The sequence below is a fragment of the Cryptomeria japonica genome, chromosome 7 (genome assembly GCF_030272615.1).
Source record: "Cryptomeria japonica chromosome 7, Sugi_1.0, whole genome shotgun sequence".
NCBI classification, from domain to species: Eukaryota; Viridiplantae; Streptophyta; class Pinopsida; order Cupressales; family Cupressaceae; genus Cryptomeria; species Cryptomeria japonica.
In genome coordinates this window covers 655,626,412-655,644,151 of record NC_081411.1, presented here as the reverse complement: position 1 = coordinate 655,644,151, position 17,740 = coordinate 655,626,412, and positions in this window count along the sequence as shown.

The window sequence follows — 17,740 nt, the reverse complement described above, 5'->3', positions numbered from 1 at the left end:
TGAGGTTGATAAGGAAACCCTAACCGCTTATGATTCGAATTGGCTTTTGGCGGGAAAACTAGGTTATAAATAAGGAAGCCAAAATCATTGAAGGTTGTTGCTAAATGGGAGAAGATAGAGTCCCTGCAAAGTGATTGAGTGTTGCATGAGAGAGTTAGATTAGTTAGAGGGAAAATAGCTGAAGATAACAGTGACTAAGGAAGTGAAGGTTAAACCAATGATAGGGTTTAACATAGGGTTAATTGGTATGGTTTGAGCAACTGGTAAAGCAACTAGATTGCATCAGAGGAGATAACCAGTAGGTTCTTTCACTGACAGGAAGACAACAAAGGGTACTGAAGAGAAGAGCAGTGAGGAGGAGAACCAGTAGAGAAAGAAGAAGGGTAGTGGTGAACCGGTAGATTTTACCGGCAATGCAACAACAAATGAGAGCAGAAAAAGAGTGAACCGGTGTAGCAGAGAAGGTTGTCATGCCCAAAATTTAGGGCAAAAATGAAATAATTTTTTTTCTAAAAAAGATACTAATTTAATTTAAAAGCACACTCTTGCGACAAGCGCTAGAGAAAATTCCATTAATAAATTCGAGCTCATTCTGAAACAAACGAAGCATCGACAATCAGTTATATTCTAATCGCGGAATAACCTACTGGTTTAAATTTTATCTCCAAAAGATATTTAATTAATAGTTTTATTAAATTAATCATACTAAAAGTATTAGGAGAGATATTTTAATTTATCCTCCATTATGACTATATAGTCTTTTTAATTCTTTTATATTTCTCTTTATAATTTAACCAAAATTAAAATCAGGATTAAATAAATATATACACATATACATAATTGATTATGCATATATTTATATATTTAAAATTTAATTACTTATACAAAAATGCTCAAATTCATACATTTATATACATATATATAATTTCCATATGTATTTATGGAAACATATATATATGTATATTTAACTAAACTGGTAAATATTTTAATTAACATTAACCTGCCCTAACCTCCACTCGGTTAGGGTTTTAAACCCTATATATTATTATATTTTTTTTAACTGTTAAACTTCATGGCCGGGCCGAAGCCCTTGGCGACCATGAATTCCATCTATATTTTAATGCAGGTCACGGAGGAGCAAAACAGGTCCGGCCGCGTGCGCGCCACTGTGTGAGCGCACATTGGGCGCCGCTGCTCCACTGTGTGCCCACACAGTGGGCGCCGCTGGCGGCACCACTGTGTGGCCACACAGTGGCGGCTGCGGCCGTCCACTGTGTGCCCACACAGTGGGAGCCGCAAGCGGCTCCACTGTGCGTGCACACAGTGGGCGTCGCGCGGTCGTCCACTGTGCGTGCACACAGTGGGCGCCGCGCGGTCGTCCACTGTGCGTACGCACAGAGGAGCCCATGGGGACCCCTAAACTTCGTTTTAATTTTTTTTTTTTTTTAAATTTTTTTTTTAAAAATAAAAAATATAAATATATAAATATAAATATATATATATATATAAATATAAATATTTATATATATATATATATATATATATATATATTGGCAATTACAAATTAAATAACAAAGATAAGAAGATAAACCTAAATTCAGTATAACATTTATATATATATATATTTTTTTTAAAAGAATTTTACTTGCTACAATTAAACTAATATAGTAAAGGGAAAGAATATGAAGTTAATTCAGAATTAAAAGTATTTATATTTGTTTATATAAAATCATTGAGCTTTTAAAACAATGCTAATCCCAAAATACAATATTGAATACTTTTAAAGGATTACAAAATATTTTCCTAAATTAAAAGGAAATCTTTCATTGATTTTTGTCCACTAATCTAATATTTCATAAATCTATTTCTTGTTAAAATTACATAGAAATCTTTCAACAACAAAAATCTTTTATTTGCCAAAAGTGAAATATAATTAAAGTCTAATTGGAAAACAAATCTTTTATTTCTTTCCATAATACAAGAAGCTTTTTGCATGCAACACAATTTAATCCTTTCTTTTTTAAAAAAAAATTAGAAGTAGAAATAACAAGCTTTTCTTTCTTTAAAACATCTCTAAAATATACTACCATATTTACAGAATGTTTTCTCTGAACAATTACAACAATAAGACTTCAAGTCTATTATTACAAAATTACAACTTGCTTCTCCTTTCTCTTGAATAAGGCATTTATTTACAACAACTTTAAATCAACATCTGCAACTGAATTTCAAATATCTTCAAAAACAATCTTCTGAATATCTTTCATGAATCCTATCCTCTTTCCTCTGAATTTCCTGCATAATAAAAAAAACACAAAACTGACCACGGAGTGCTCACCTCCCAGCCTAGGCTAACTGGTAGCCACCCCCGAGCTCGGAGAACCAATTCCTAGACGGGTAACAAACAGGCAAACACAAAGAAATACAAAGCATACAAATATTCCAGACACATTCCCAACCTGGCTTTCACAGCACCACACTCTGGTGGTGAACATTTTCAAAGGGTGGTAGTGGACCAAATACCCTGAGGAGAATTCTGCAAGTATGTAATAACAAGAAGCCACCTCATGGCACAAATAACATATCAAAATCTCAACCCCATAAATTCCTTATGCCCCCCAAAGGCATTCTAGCCTTATAACCCTCCTTATGACCCCCATTGCACAAACAGGCCATACAGCAAGGGTCACACAAAGATCCCTTGTGATCTCTCTCTAAAGAGAGTCTCTCACTCGAGGGCTGTCACTGCTACCACCCTCAAGATCCTCTTCTCTCCCAAGAGAAAGAGAGATCTTGAGAAAACTCCCAAAACACATTCATTCATAAAACAAAACCAAAAGATTTTCAAACATTCATTTTCAAGAATACAGATTTTCTTATTCAACAACTTTCAGAAATAAACAAAACTAGACATTAAAAGTAAAAATGAAACCAACCCTATTCTGCCCAAAGGTTATAATGATATCTGAAGAAGAGCTGCCCAATCCACAATTCTTTATTTTTCCTTAATCAATTTCTTTATCCCATAACGTTATTTTTCTTCCAAATTTTCTTTTGTCTCCAGAAATGGAGAGTGGGTGATTAACCAGCTATTCCCAAAAATCTTCCTTAAGAAGCTCACTCTCTGAGTTCTCACAGGATTCTAAAAAAAAATCAACAAAAAGAAGGAAGAAAGAAAAAATGCAAAAAGACTTTCCTTTCAAGAGGGAAAATCTTGATTTGATTTTCACTTCAATTTCCAATTTTCGCTCAACTCAAAAAAACCAATTTTTAAAGCATTAAAAAGATCATTATAAAGTAGAAACTTGCCTAAAATTATCCCTAACCCCTAGGTATACCTTATGGGCTTTAGGAAACCCTAATAAACTACCCCTAGGTGTTCATTTAACCCATTTTGAACCCCTCTGAAGTTTATTTTCGGGTCAAACATAAGTTGACCACTCCAAATATTATATTCTCAAAATATCTTTTTTAACAACACATTATTTTATTTAAAATTAATTATAATTAACACTTTCCCATCAAGAGACAAAGTAAACTATTTAAATTTAAATCCACACATGTGTCAAGTGACACTAATAAAATACTTTTACGAAAATAAACATGAAATTGTCTCTTGAGGTTTTTACACAATAAATTTAAATAACACCTAACACTCATGCCACATATACTGATACAAATAAAATACAACACAAACGGGGTGTTGTCTCTCCAAATAGACAAACCCTGGCTTTACGAACATACATAAGTCTAGGTTTGATTCTCCGTAATTTTCCATGGTCATATGGTAAATTTCCTGCGCATCTCAATTTACATATTAGTACTCCCAAATATTCATATAAAATATAATTCAATAATACAACAATGCACATCATTACTTGCATACAATTTTCATCTGCACAGATTGAATACATCTTTTGTCAAGCAAATTCACATAAACAATTTTTCATCCCAATTCACATAAACTAAACATACATCATAGTTCTATATTCAAAGTAAGGTCCTGCAAATTCATTAACGACATCTATCATTGCAATATCATTCTATCTAATAATCATGTAGTGTTCTAACTCATAAAGCATGTAAGTAAAACATCAATTCATAGCAATGTTATCCAATATCCTGAAATCATAAAAGTTCTAAGTCTCAAAATGCATCAAAACAAAGTATCCATAGTAGTCTAAAATATAACATCCACTGAATGTCAAACTGAGTCGAGGTGAGGCCTCACATCCTCCCCCTCTAGGCATGAACTTCCTCCTGGAGTTCATCAAAGAGGTGAGGGTACTCTGATCTCATACGTGCTGCGTCCTCCCATGAAGTCGTAACCTCATCATAACAATCCCACTGGACCCTAACCTGGTCCAGCTCTCGACCTCGAAGGGCCAATGTCCGGCGTGCCAAAATGCGAATGGGCTCCAAAGCTAGCTGCCCGTCCGACTCCACCTAAATGTCATGCCCAAACTTCTGATTCCACTGACACTCTAGCCCCTGAAGCTAATTCCACTTCCCAACTGACACCCTGCCTAGTTGCCACTAGCCCGCAACGCTCCACAACCAACGGAGATATAAAGGAGTCAGTAGCTCCTGAATCAAACAAAATAGATACATTGTTACCTCTGATTATACCTGAAGATTCGATAACCATGGCCTGATGGTCGGCCTGGCGGTTGTCAACCGCTGCGAATACTCTACGGGACCTGCCCATATCACCAACTGTCGGCTCTGAAGCGGCCATCCGCTGACTCCCTGCTACCTGTCCCTGAGGGCAATCCCTCGCCAAGTGCCCCATGGCTCCACAAGTAAAGCAAGCACCCCGTGCCTGGAACTGGGCACCCTGAGGCCTAGAAAAACCCTGACCTCCAGTCCTACTGGATCCGCTGTACCCACCCCTGGAGGACTGCTGAGTCCCCGCCGGCTGTGTGTACTACCCCTGTGCTCTCTGATCACGTTTCTGTCCCTGAGTCTGCCACTGCTTGGGCTTGGAGCCCTGCTGATACTGTGGAGGCTTTTGTTTCTGGTTCTGTGGTGTCTGTTGTGGAGGAGGGGGTTTGGAAAACCCCTGAGAATTTCGGTTGTTCCCCTTCCAATGTGGTTTCTGGAATCCATAAGTCTGAGGTACGGGATTTCGGTTCTGATACCGATCCCTATTGTCCTGTGGTCTAACCTGGATTTCCTCGGCAATCAGTGCCTTCTCTACAGCAACCCGAAGGCTCTCTGGAGCGGACATCCTAACAGGCCCGGCTATACCGGCATTCAATCCCCTGATGAAGCGGTTTACAAGAAGTTTCTCATCCTTAAGATAATCTACATATGGCAACAACTCAAAGAATTTACTCTCATACTGGGTTACTGACAAGCCTTTTTGTTGGAGATCATGAAATTCGTCTATACGACGCTGCCTGAAGTGCTCTGATAGGTACCTCTCACGGAACCTCTCGGTGAATATCTCCCAAGTGAGTGTATCAGGTGCTAATCCGCATTTGTACTTTTCCTGTCTCCACCAGGTGGAGGCTGTCCCTCTCAGAAGATGAACTGCAACACGTGCTTTCAAGTTGCTCTCATAAGAACGCAACACAAAGCACCTCTCAAGACTCAGAAGCCATGCCTCAGCCTCTACTCCATCTGTAGAACCTCCGAAGGATGGTGGTTGGAGGCGCATGACCTCCCTGATGAGATCCCCTGGATCTCGACGACCTCTCTCAAAATAGATTGGTTCCACCGCAGGAGGTGGTCCTGGCATATGCACTGACTCTGGCTCATTACCACCCTGGCTCTCTACAGGAATCGGAGCCAGGCTCCTGCTTCGTTCTCTATCAACAGATCTATGACTCCCAGAGTCATGACTCCTGACCGGAGGGTTCTCTGCTGGAATCCTTTCCTGAACAATGCCAATAAGATTCTGAATGGCTGCTAGAAGGTCACGGTTAGGTTCATTTGGCTGTTCGGGAGGTGCTCTTGGGTTCTCCTCTGGAACCGATGCCTCCCTCTCTTCCTCCTCGCGAGCTAGGCGCTCACGTCTAGGACCACGTCCGCGCTTGCGAGCTTGCCGCGTCAACGGAGGCATCCTAAGAGGAAATAAGACAAAATAATTAATTTATTTCTTTTAGAATTAAATTTATTTAAATTCAAAATTCCATTAACAAAATAATTAAAAAAAATATTCTAAGGCAAAACGTAAGTGAGTAAGGCTCCTAGTGTGGAAACCTTGCTCTGATACCAAAATGTCATGCCCAAAATTTAGGGCAAAAACGGAACAATTTTTTTTCTAAAAAAGATACTAATTTAATTTAAAAGCACACTCTTGCGACAAGCGCTAGAGAAAATTCCATTAATAAATTCGAGCTCATTCTGAAACGAACGAAGCATCGACAATCAGTTATATTCTAATCGTGGAATAACCTACTGGTTTAAATTTTATCTCCAAAAGATATTTAATTAATAGTTTTATTAAATTAATCATACTAAAAGTATTAGGAGAGATATTTTAATTTATCCTCCATTATGACTATATAGTCTTTTTAATTCTTTTATATTTCTCTTTATAATTTAACCAAAATTAAAATCAGGATTAAATAAATATATACACATATACATAATTGATTATGCATATATTTATATATTTAAAATTTAATTACTTATACAAAAATGCTCAAATTCATACATTTATATACATATATATAATTTCCATATGTATTTATGGAAACATATATATATGTATATTTAACTAAACTGGTAAATATTTTAATTAACATTAACCTGCCCTAACCTCCACTCGGTTAGGGTTTTAAACCCTATATATTATTATATTTTTTTTAACTGTTAAACTTCATGGCCGGGCCGAAGCCCTTGGCGACCATGAATTCCATCTATATTTTAATGCAGGTCACGGAGGAGCAAAACAGGTCCGGCTGCGTGCGCACCACTGTGTGAGCGCACAGTGGGCGCCGCGGCTCCACTGTGTGCCCACACAGTGGGCGCCGCTGGCGGCACCACTGTGTGGCCACACAGTGGCGGCCGCGGCTGTCCACTGTGTGCCCACACAGTGGGAGCCGCAAGCGGCTCCACTGTGCGTGCACACAGTGGGCGCCGCGCGGTCGTCCACTGTGCGTACGCACAGAGGAGCCCACGGGGACCCCTAAACTTCGTTTTAATTTTTTTTTTTTTTTTTAATTTTTTTTTTTAAAAATAAAACATATAAATATATAAATATAAATATATATATATATAAATATAAATATTTATATATATATATATATATATATATATATATATTGGCAATTACAAATTAAATAACAAAGATAAGAAGATAAACCTAAATTCAGTATAACATTTATATATATATATATATATATTTTTTAAAAGAATTTTACTTGCTACAATTAAACTAATATAGTAAAGGGAAAGAATATGAAGTTAATTCAGAATTAAAAGTATTTATATTTGTTTATATAAAATCATTGAGCTTTTAAAACAATGCTAATCCCAAAATACAATATTGAATACTTTTAAAGGATTACAAAATATTTTCCTAAATTAAAAGGAAATCTTTCATTGATTTTTGTCCACTAATCTAATATTTCATAAATCTATTTCTTGTTAAAATTACATAGAAATCTTTCAACAACAAAAATCTTTTATTTGCCAAAAGTGAAATATAATTAAAGTCTAATTGGAAAACAAATCTTTTATTTCTTTCCATAATACAAGAAGCTTTTTGCATGCAACACAATTTAATCCTTTCTTTTTTAAAAAAAAATTAGAAGTAGAAATAACAAGCTTTTCTTTCTTTAAAACATCTCTAAAATATACTACCATATTTACAGAATGTTTTCTCTGAACAATTACAACAATAAGACTTCAAGTCTATTATTACAAAATTACAACTTGCTTCTCCTTTCTCTTGAATAAGGCATTTATTTACAACAACTTTAAATCAACATCTGCAACTGAATTTCAAATATCTTCAAAAACAATCTTCTAAATATCTTTCATGAATCCTATCCTCTTTCCTCTGAATTTCCTGCATAATAAAAAAAATACAAAACTGACCACGGAGTGCTCACCTCCCAGCCTAGGCTAACTGGTAGCCACCCCCGAGCTCGGAGAACCAATTCCTAGACGGGTAACAAACAGGCAAACACAAAGAAACACAAAGCATACAAATATTCCAGACACATTCCCAACCTGGCTTTCACAGCACCACACTCTGGTGGTGAACATTTTCAAAGGGTGGTAGTGGACCAAATACCCTGAGGAGAATTCTGCAAGTATGTAATAACAAGAAGCCACCTCATGGCACAAATAACATATCAAAATCTCAACCCCATAAATTCCTTATGCCCCCCAAAGGCATTCTAGCCTTATAACCCTCCTTATGACCCCCATTACACAAACAGGCCATACAGCAAGGGTCACACAAAGATCCCTTGTGATCTCTCTCTAAAGAGAGTCTCTCACTCGAGGGTTGTCACTGCTACCACCCTCAAGATCCTCTTCTCTCCCAAGAGAAAGAGAGATCTTGAGAAAACTCCCAAAACACATTCATTCATAAAACAAAACCAAAAGATTTTCAAACATTCATTTTCAAGAATACAGATTTTCTTATTCAACAACTTTCAGAAATAAACAAAACTAGACATTAAAAGTAAAAATGAAACCAACCCTATTCTGCCCAAAGGTTATAATGATATCTGAAGAAGAGCTGCCCAATCCACAATTCTTTATTTTTCCTTAATCAATTTCTTTATCCCATAACGTTATTTTTCTTCCAAATTTTCTTTTGTCTCCAAAAATGGAGAGTGGGTGATTAACCAGCTATTCCCAAAAATCTTCCTTAAGAAGCTCACTCTCTGAGTTCTCACAGGATTCTAAAAAAAAATCAACAAAAAGAAGGAAGAAAGCAAAAATGCAAAAAGACTTTCCTTTCAAGAGGGAAAATCTTGATTTGATTTTCACTTCAATTTCCAATTTTCGCTCAACTCAAAAAAACCAATTTTTAAAGCATTAAAAAGATCACTATAAAGTAGAAACTTGCCTAAAATTACCCCTAACCCCTAGGTATACCTTATGGGCTTTAGGAAACCCTAATAAACTACCCCTAGGTGTTCATTTAACCCATTTTGAACCCCTCTGAAGTTTATTTTCGGGTCAAACATAAGTTGACCACTCCAAATATTATATTCTCAAAATATCTTTTTTAACAACACATTATTTTATTTAAAATTAATTATAATTAACACTTTCCCATCAAGAGACAAAGTAAAATATTTAAATTTAAATCCACACATGTGTCAAGTGACACTAATAAAATACTTTTACGAAAATAAACATGAAATTGTCTCTTGAGGTTTTTACACAATAAATTTAAATAACACCTAACACTCATGCCACATATACTGATACAAATAAAATACAACACAAACGGGGTGTTGTCTCTCCAAATAGACAAACCCTGGCTTTACGAACATACATAAGTCTAGGTTTGATTCTCCGTAATTTTCCATGGTCACATGGTAAATTTCTTGCGCATCTCAATTTACATATTAGTACTCCCAAATATTCATATAAAATATAATTCAATAATACAACAATGCACATCATTACTTGCATACAATTTTCATCTGCACAGATTGAATACATCTTTTGTCAAGCAAATTCACATAAACAATTTTTCATCCCAATTCACATAAACTAAACATACATCATAGTTCTATATTCAAAGTAAGGTCCTGCAAATTCATTAACGACATCTATCATTGCAATATCATTCTATCTAATAATCATGTAGTGTTCTAACTCATAAAGCATGTAAGTAAAACATCAATTCATAGCAATGTTATCCAATATCCTGAAATCATAAAAGTTCTAAGTCTCAAAATGCATCAAAACAAAGTATCCATAGTAGTCTAAAATATAACATCCACTGAATGTCAAACTGAGTCGAGGTGAGGCCTCACAAAGGTGTCTCATCAACAAAAGGAAGTTATGTGCAGAGGTTGCAAAACTCATTTGTAACTAGGATATTACTTTTGTATTTGAATGTTCATTGTGGTACTGAGTTGTAGCCCGGTATAGGGGTTGTAACTCCTTTGGGTTGTAGCCCATAAACAAGTTAGGAGTTGGTTCTCCTTGGGTTAGTGCCCTAAACATTATAACAAATATTTATTGTGACACTGGATTGGAGCAGTAGACTCCAGCAACATTACTCACCAAGGTTTTTCCCATCTTGGGTTTTCCTCGTATATACTAGTGTTATGTGATGTCCCTTTGTGTGAATGCATTTGTGTTTAGTCCCCTCACTAACCGGTAAGTCTGCATTCAACTAGATCTATTAATTGGTATACTTTCATAAGGATAGTTAAAGGGAAAAGTTTGAGAACCACTTATTCACCCCGCTCTCAGTGGTGCATTGTGTCTAACATACCAGTATCTACTAATAAACATCTACTAAAATGATATATCAATGTTGCACATTAAGTGCTCATTAACCATGCATAAACTAAAAGTAAAGCAAACCATCACATCAAAAACATTCACCATATGAACACCATAATTTTCATGTGGAAACCCAAATAGGGAAAAACCATGGCGAGAATTGGTAACCACAAATATTTTGTACTCTTTCTGAATGTGTCCTGTTAGGAGCCAAGCCTGATTAGAAGCTTATAATGATGCCCTATTAGGAGTAGATCCTATTATGAGTCACTCGGTTAAGGGATTTGCCTTAGCCCTATTAGGAGCTTTGATCTATTAGGATCAACCTCACAAGAGGATTTAGAACTCAGATATTGAGTCACCTTGTTAAGGGATTTTACAATGTGAGGCCTGTTAGGACCTACTCGGTTAAGGGATTCTAGTTGTTGTAATTGTTAGAGAGCAACAATGAATAATCTATGTATAGCACTCAACTGCTTGCTTGATAAGATCCAATTAAGCTCTAAGTTTACATCACTCTGGCAGATCTTCTCACACACCATGGTTTGGCTTCACACACTTCTCAAAATCACTGACACTTCAAAAAATCAACCTTACCAACATAAACAACCTTTACAACTAGGTCAGAATCAAAACCCTAAGACTTACTACATAGATCATCATGGATCTTTACAACTCATTATAGATCATCATATGGATCATTACAATCAATTACAAATCAATATCAGTTGTTGCATGATCATAAATCATCATAGCAAGTTGATCTAGTACAAATTCAAACCCTTAGCTCATTCTACTAAGCACTTTGCATATTTCCAAGAAATTCGCTCTCCAAAAGCGCCAAAATATCTTTCAAACACATCGTGCGGTTTGTGTCACGTTATCATAAACATGTGAACTTGATGTAGATCACCGCCAAACCAAAAATCATTATCAATCAAGAGAATTATTTACCGGTCCTTAAACCCTTCTGAAACCCTGGCAAAAACTCAACAAAAATTATAAACATAACTTCTAGTTGTCACAACATTATGTAGTTCCAATTAGATACGTGTTACAATAATAGAAACTTACATTCAAAACCACAAAGCCTAAATCATCACCAATCACCAGATACAATCAGAATATTTCATCGTTTACCAGTTAAGGTCCTAATTATCAATTTTTTGATTCTTTACCGATAAGCCCTCTGGTAGACTAAAAGATTTAGATGACACAATACATCATAAGTAAATATCGGTAGACATGAATAAATATTATTTTCTATCAATGACAACATAAATAACTGATCAAAGTCATCCATAATGAAATCTCAATCTCTTCATCACAATGTCATCTCAAACAGTCTTGTACTAGTTCAGTCATCATTCTCCATCTATATCAATTATGCCAAACATGCCAATAGATACCTCTCATCTGGTAGACCAGACCCGTTCAACCCTTGATGCTATAGAGTTAAAATCCTTCAGTTGATCATCCAGACTTAGTGGAGATGAAAGGTGAAGAGGCTCAAGAGACTCCTCAGGATGTTACTACACCAAGTGGCAACACTGGTGCACAGGCTGAAGAGGGAGAGAAGGATAAAGCATAGGGTAAGGTACAGGAGAAGGGAGAGCAGAAAACTGACAATGTCCTGGTAGTCATGGCAATTGACACTCCTAAGGAAAAAGGGAAAAAAATTCTCCCATAGATCTCTATTAATTTTGATAAACCTCTTGATATCAGACAGATGTCCTCAGCAGAAAGGCTAATGGTAGCTGCAACAGTCTAGGATCAAGCTAGTTAAGATAGTAAAATTATAGAATGAGGACAATAAGTTAATTGAGATGTCTGTAGGTATTCTATAGAAGGTGGTGCTAGAAGCACAACTAGATCCAAACTCCAACCCCTCCGGTAAGCTCTCACAGTTGATCAACAACATCAGTACCAATTTTGAATCACTAGAGAAGACAACCACCAAGAAGGTATTGGATAGATTCAAGGAGGTGAGAATGTAGACCTTTCGTAAAATGATTGAGGATGATAGGGTCAGATTAAATAAAGGGATGAAGACTATTTTTAAAGCACTGAGTGAAGGAGGAAAGATATATAAGTCGTGCCTTTCACTATCCAAATTCACTTCAGATATTGACAAGCATATCGGTGTTTGCCAAGGCAAGCTTGACAATATATCTTAGTCATTTGATTCTAATGTTTCCCTTGCTAGTAGTGTTGAAGGTTAGGTGATGGCTCTTACTGATAAAATATTGAGCCTTAAATTAGAAAAGGAGAGAATTATGAGGTGGCTAGGTGAGCTCTGGAACCTTGTTTCTCCCCGGATGGACACCATGTTGAGCAATAAATTTTATTGTTGGAAGACAATGGCTTAACCTATTCCATCTAAATTGAAGGATGTAGAGATATATGCCTATGTTTTCAGTGCTTTCACCACAGTTTTGGATAACTTGAAGAGTGGGTGGGATACTCACTTAGGATTTTTGAAGACCACTTTTGTAGATATCTTCAAGTATGTATAGTATATCCAATATACACGCATGTACATAAGTTTTCAAGGAGCACCTCATCTTTGGTATTATTGTCAAAGGGGGAGAGTAGAGTAAAAAATGTATAGAAGGATGCAATTTTTTGGGTTGATACAAGTTTTTGAGTTTTTTTATCAAAGGAGAAGCCTTAGAAATTTTGATCCGGTGTACAGGTTTCAACACTTAGTCATTTTTCGCGATTGTTTCCATCAATGTCAAAGGGGAAGATTATTGGAAATTGGCACTCATCTAGTGGATTTTAGTGCATGGATAATGGATTAGGGTTGTCATTGATGACAACTCTCCTTGGAAATTTTATCTAGTAGTCATGGTTTTTAGTGATCAATGGAAAAAGTGATCTGGTAATCTATCTTCGGTATTTCAGGATAGTAGAGTATTTTCAGTTTGGAAGTGTTGCAGTGATTGTGGTGGTGATATTTGAACATGGGATGATAGAGCTGACTTGTGGAAGTTATTTTGACATCATTTGATGGATCCACGTATATTTTGGTTATCCATTCTAAGCTGACACCCAGTTACACATTACATTGCATATTGTGTTGGCCGACTTGATGAATGTTTTATTTTGTGGTTGTGGATATATAAGACCAATGTAGAAGATCATTTTGGACAAATTAATGAGATATTTGTAATTGAGAAACCATTTTGGCATAGTTTCATGTGTGCATTCTTGATCTGGTAGTTGACTGAGAAGTAGAATAGAGAAGAGTAGCAAAGGTGGTACAGTCAGACTTTATGCACTTAACTAGAACTCATCCAGGCATTATTTAATGCTATTTTGGAGTTCTGTAATTGTAGTTATCATTGTAATTGATCTGTAAGTCAGTGAGACTTCCATATTGTAATTGAACATTTGATTCTAGGTAGTGTGCCTGAATGCAAGTGCATTCCCCTCATGTAATATTTATGTACTCTTGATCACAGTATATGAATATTGTGGGTTTCAATCCCACCGTGGTTTTTCCCTTTCCAGGTTTCCATGTAAAAATCTTGGCGTTATGTTTTTTGTGGCTGATTATCTTGTATTTGTGCACTTTACTTTCTTGCATTTGCTTCTGGTGGTCTAAGAATAAGTGAAATTTTATTTACCGGTAGAACATTGATTCACCCCCCCCTCCCTCTTAGTGTTCCTTGATTCCAACACTATCAAACTGAATGTGAGGGACAATGAACCTTCTATGAAAAACATTTCACCCTCTGTGTTACCAACTTTTAGAGGAGAAACTTCTGAAGATCCTGACCAGTTCCTCTTTGAGTTTAAAGTCATGTGTTAGACTTATGATTATATAGCTGATAACCAAAAATTGAATTTATTTCCTTTTACTTTAAAAGAATTAGCATTAAGATGGTTCATGGGATTAATATCTAGTTCTATCTCAACATGACCTAAAATGGAAATGGTTTTCTTGGATAAATACTAGGATTATAGTCAAGTGAGAGATAGGAAGGATGAGTTTTTTTGACTGAACCAATTAGAAGATGAAAGTTTAGAGGATTATGCTGATAGGTTCATGTTTGTGTGCAAAACATATGCTGAAGGACTAAATGATGAAATCAGTCAAACAATTTTCCTAAGGGGAATTGATGTTGAGTCAAAAGAAGCTTTGAATTTAATGGGAAAAGGTGATATTAATTGTTAGCAGCAAGGCAGTTGGAAAACTAGGAGGGAGGGTGAATTAGTTTTCATCAAACTCAAGCAAATTAAACTTAACTTTAGATCTGATCAAATAACAATAATAGCAGATATGAACACCACATCAACAACACACATAACACATGGATTTTTGATGTGGAAAACCAAGTCAAGGTAAAAATCACGGTGGGAACCTACACACAATATGATGATACTCTGCAGTAGGATGTGCAAATATTACAATGGGGAATACACATGCATTCAGGTACACTGCCTAGAGCTCATTGCTCAAAACAAGAAGGGATACAACCCAAAGGAAGGCTCACTACCTTACAAAGATCTTACAACAATCCTGATAACATGAATTGAAGGAATAGCATCTCCAAATGCCTGATCATAGTTTTGGTTAAGTACACTATGTACACAACAATACTTCTTTTCTCTTCTCCTCACTTCCAAAATGATAGATTCACTTGTTTGCACATATAACAACCTTAGACACTCACAAACACACATCTAACATGATTACAACACATTTATACAAATCATCAACCTTAACCTTAAGGTCAGTTCAACAAATAAGACCTAATTACAAAATTACATCACAGGATACATAAATCCATAACTGGACCAATGCAATGTCGACAAGGACATATAATGGACCCAAATAAAATCCTCAAACATGCTACACCACCAAATAATTTGCTAAGATCATCTGCAACATGCTACACTACGGAATATGTCGCATAACATGAAGAATACCACCAGACCAATAAAATATTCAATAGCATGCACCACGATCAACGTGAACCACCAAAATACATATAATACAATCAGAGAACAACAACAAGCAATGTGAATTCCACTACAATCATCGCAACAACTCGGATAACAAGAATCATCATTATTACATCACCGGAGCTCAAGAACACCAACTGACAAATTGAAAGATATGCTTGTGAAGTTCCAAATCATGAACCACCTGATTAGAGGACGCACATGAATGTTCCAAACACTCTCCAAAATCTGCAACTCAAGATATAATCATTTTAGAGCAATATGGATCAAATACCACAACTCTGCAACACTGAACACTAAAAAATCAGCCACATACTAGACCAAAGAGCTCAAACAACTCACCTCATAGCATCATGAAACTCATATTGAATCAGCTAGAGATAAGTATCTCAAAACCCATTAATTTCCATCAACACATCTATGACAGATCACCAAAAAAACTCTTTGCAAAATAAGAATATGTTGACATCAATGACAACAACAAATTACAACAACTCTAATATCCAACAATCTCCCCCTTTGGCATTGATGGCAACTTATGAATGTGAAAAACAATTAATGAAAAGAATGAAATCAATAACCAACAATCTCCCCCTAAGATCATAAGGATCAGCTCCCCCTTAGACAACCAACTCATAAATACTTCAGGGTTTTTCACATGCTTCTCTCCCCCTTTGAAATCAATGCCAAAGACATATACAAATCATTATTTTCTCCCCATTAGGATAAACTCACAAAAATGAACAACTGAATCACATACTAGCTACTCTTGTAGAGTAGCAACACAAACTCATATATCCAAATAATAGAATAAGACAATGAAGTCCACCGGATCGATGCAACTCAACGAATCTATTTCATAGTAGGAGGGGAAATCACCCCTAACTTCTCTCTCAGATATCTACAATTTGTTCCTTTGTAGATACATACTCCAATCTAACTTCCATCTCATTCACCTTCTCTCTCAAGAAATGAAACTTGATTGATATATGTTTTATCTTAGAATGCAACACCAAATTCTTAGAAATATTAATATAAATAGAATTGTCACAATATATAATAGTAGGCTCATTATAAACAACTCTAATGTCCTTCAACATCTGCTTCATCCAAATAACCTGAGTACAGTTGCTAGTAGCAACAATGTTTTCAACTTCTATAGTAGATAAAGAAATAGAATCTTTCTTCATACTTGACCAAGCAACTAACTTCTTTCCCAAAAAGAATTCTCCACCTGTAGTGCTCTTCTGGTCATCAACATCACATGCCCAATCACCATCAGTATAGGCACATAGCAGGAAATCGTCATTCTTCTGGATCACTCTACTTCATATTTGGAGTCTGTACTTTCTTTGAAGTAACATCTTGATCATCAGACTCATATTCGCATGCTTTGATCTACTTCTCATGATTCTCATCAACCTTCACATTCGCACTTTCCATTATCTTTATCAATCTCTTGTTGTAACATTGGTAGGATTTTCTCTTAGTATACTATCTCAAAATGATTCCTTCATCACATCTTGCATCAAATTTTCCTATATCCTCATCTCTTTTGATATAATATTTTCTTCCAAAGATTCTGAAATATCTAACTGTAGGAATATGACCAAACCATAGTTCATAAGGAGTTACCAGAATCACCTTTTATATGCACCTAGTTGAACTTCTCTCCAATAGATATGTAGAAAATTTCCTTCAATCAACATAGTTCTAGTAGCATCCAAAACTATTTTGTTCTTCCTTTCAACAACTCCATTCTATTGAGGGGTTCACAAAGCAGATAACTCTCTCCTGATTCCATTCTCTTCACAAAAAGAATCAAACTCATCGGAGGTGAATTCTCCACCTCTGTCAGACCTTAGACACTTTAGCTTCAATCCTATCTCTGTCTCTACTTTAGCTTTGAATTTATCTAGTGCTTCAAATTTCTCCCTTAAAAAAGTAGCCCACATCATTCTAGAATAGTCATCAATTATCAACATAAAGTGTCTATCTCCCTGCAAGCTTATGTTGGCAATTTGGAGGAATTGATTATGTTTTGCATTGATGTTTGCCATTGATGTCAACACTAGCTTCTTTGGTTGTCTACCAGATTCTGGTAGAGTGGTTGGACTTTGATGATGATCAGGAGATTTGTCTTCGATATATTCTAATTGGTGGAATTGGTTTGGTTTAGTCATTCATGTTATTTAGATGAATGTCACATTTAGTTGGTTCAGGATTTGGTGATCCAGAAGCTACCATATGTTCTAGTAAGCCTTTTGGTTACCGATAAGGGTTCTACTAGCAGAGCTTTATTGAAGATCTTTTTATGGATTTAATAAGT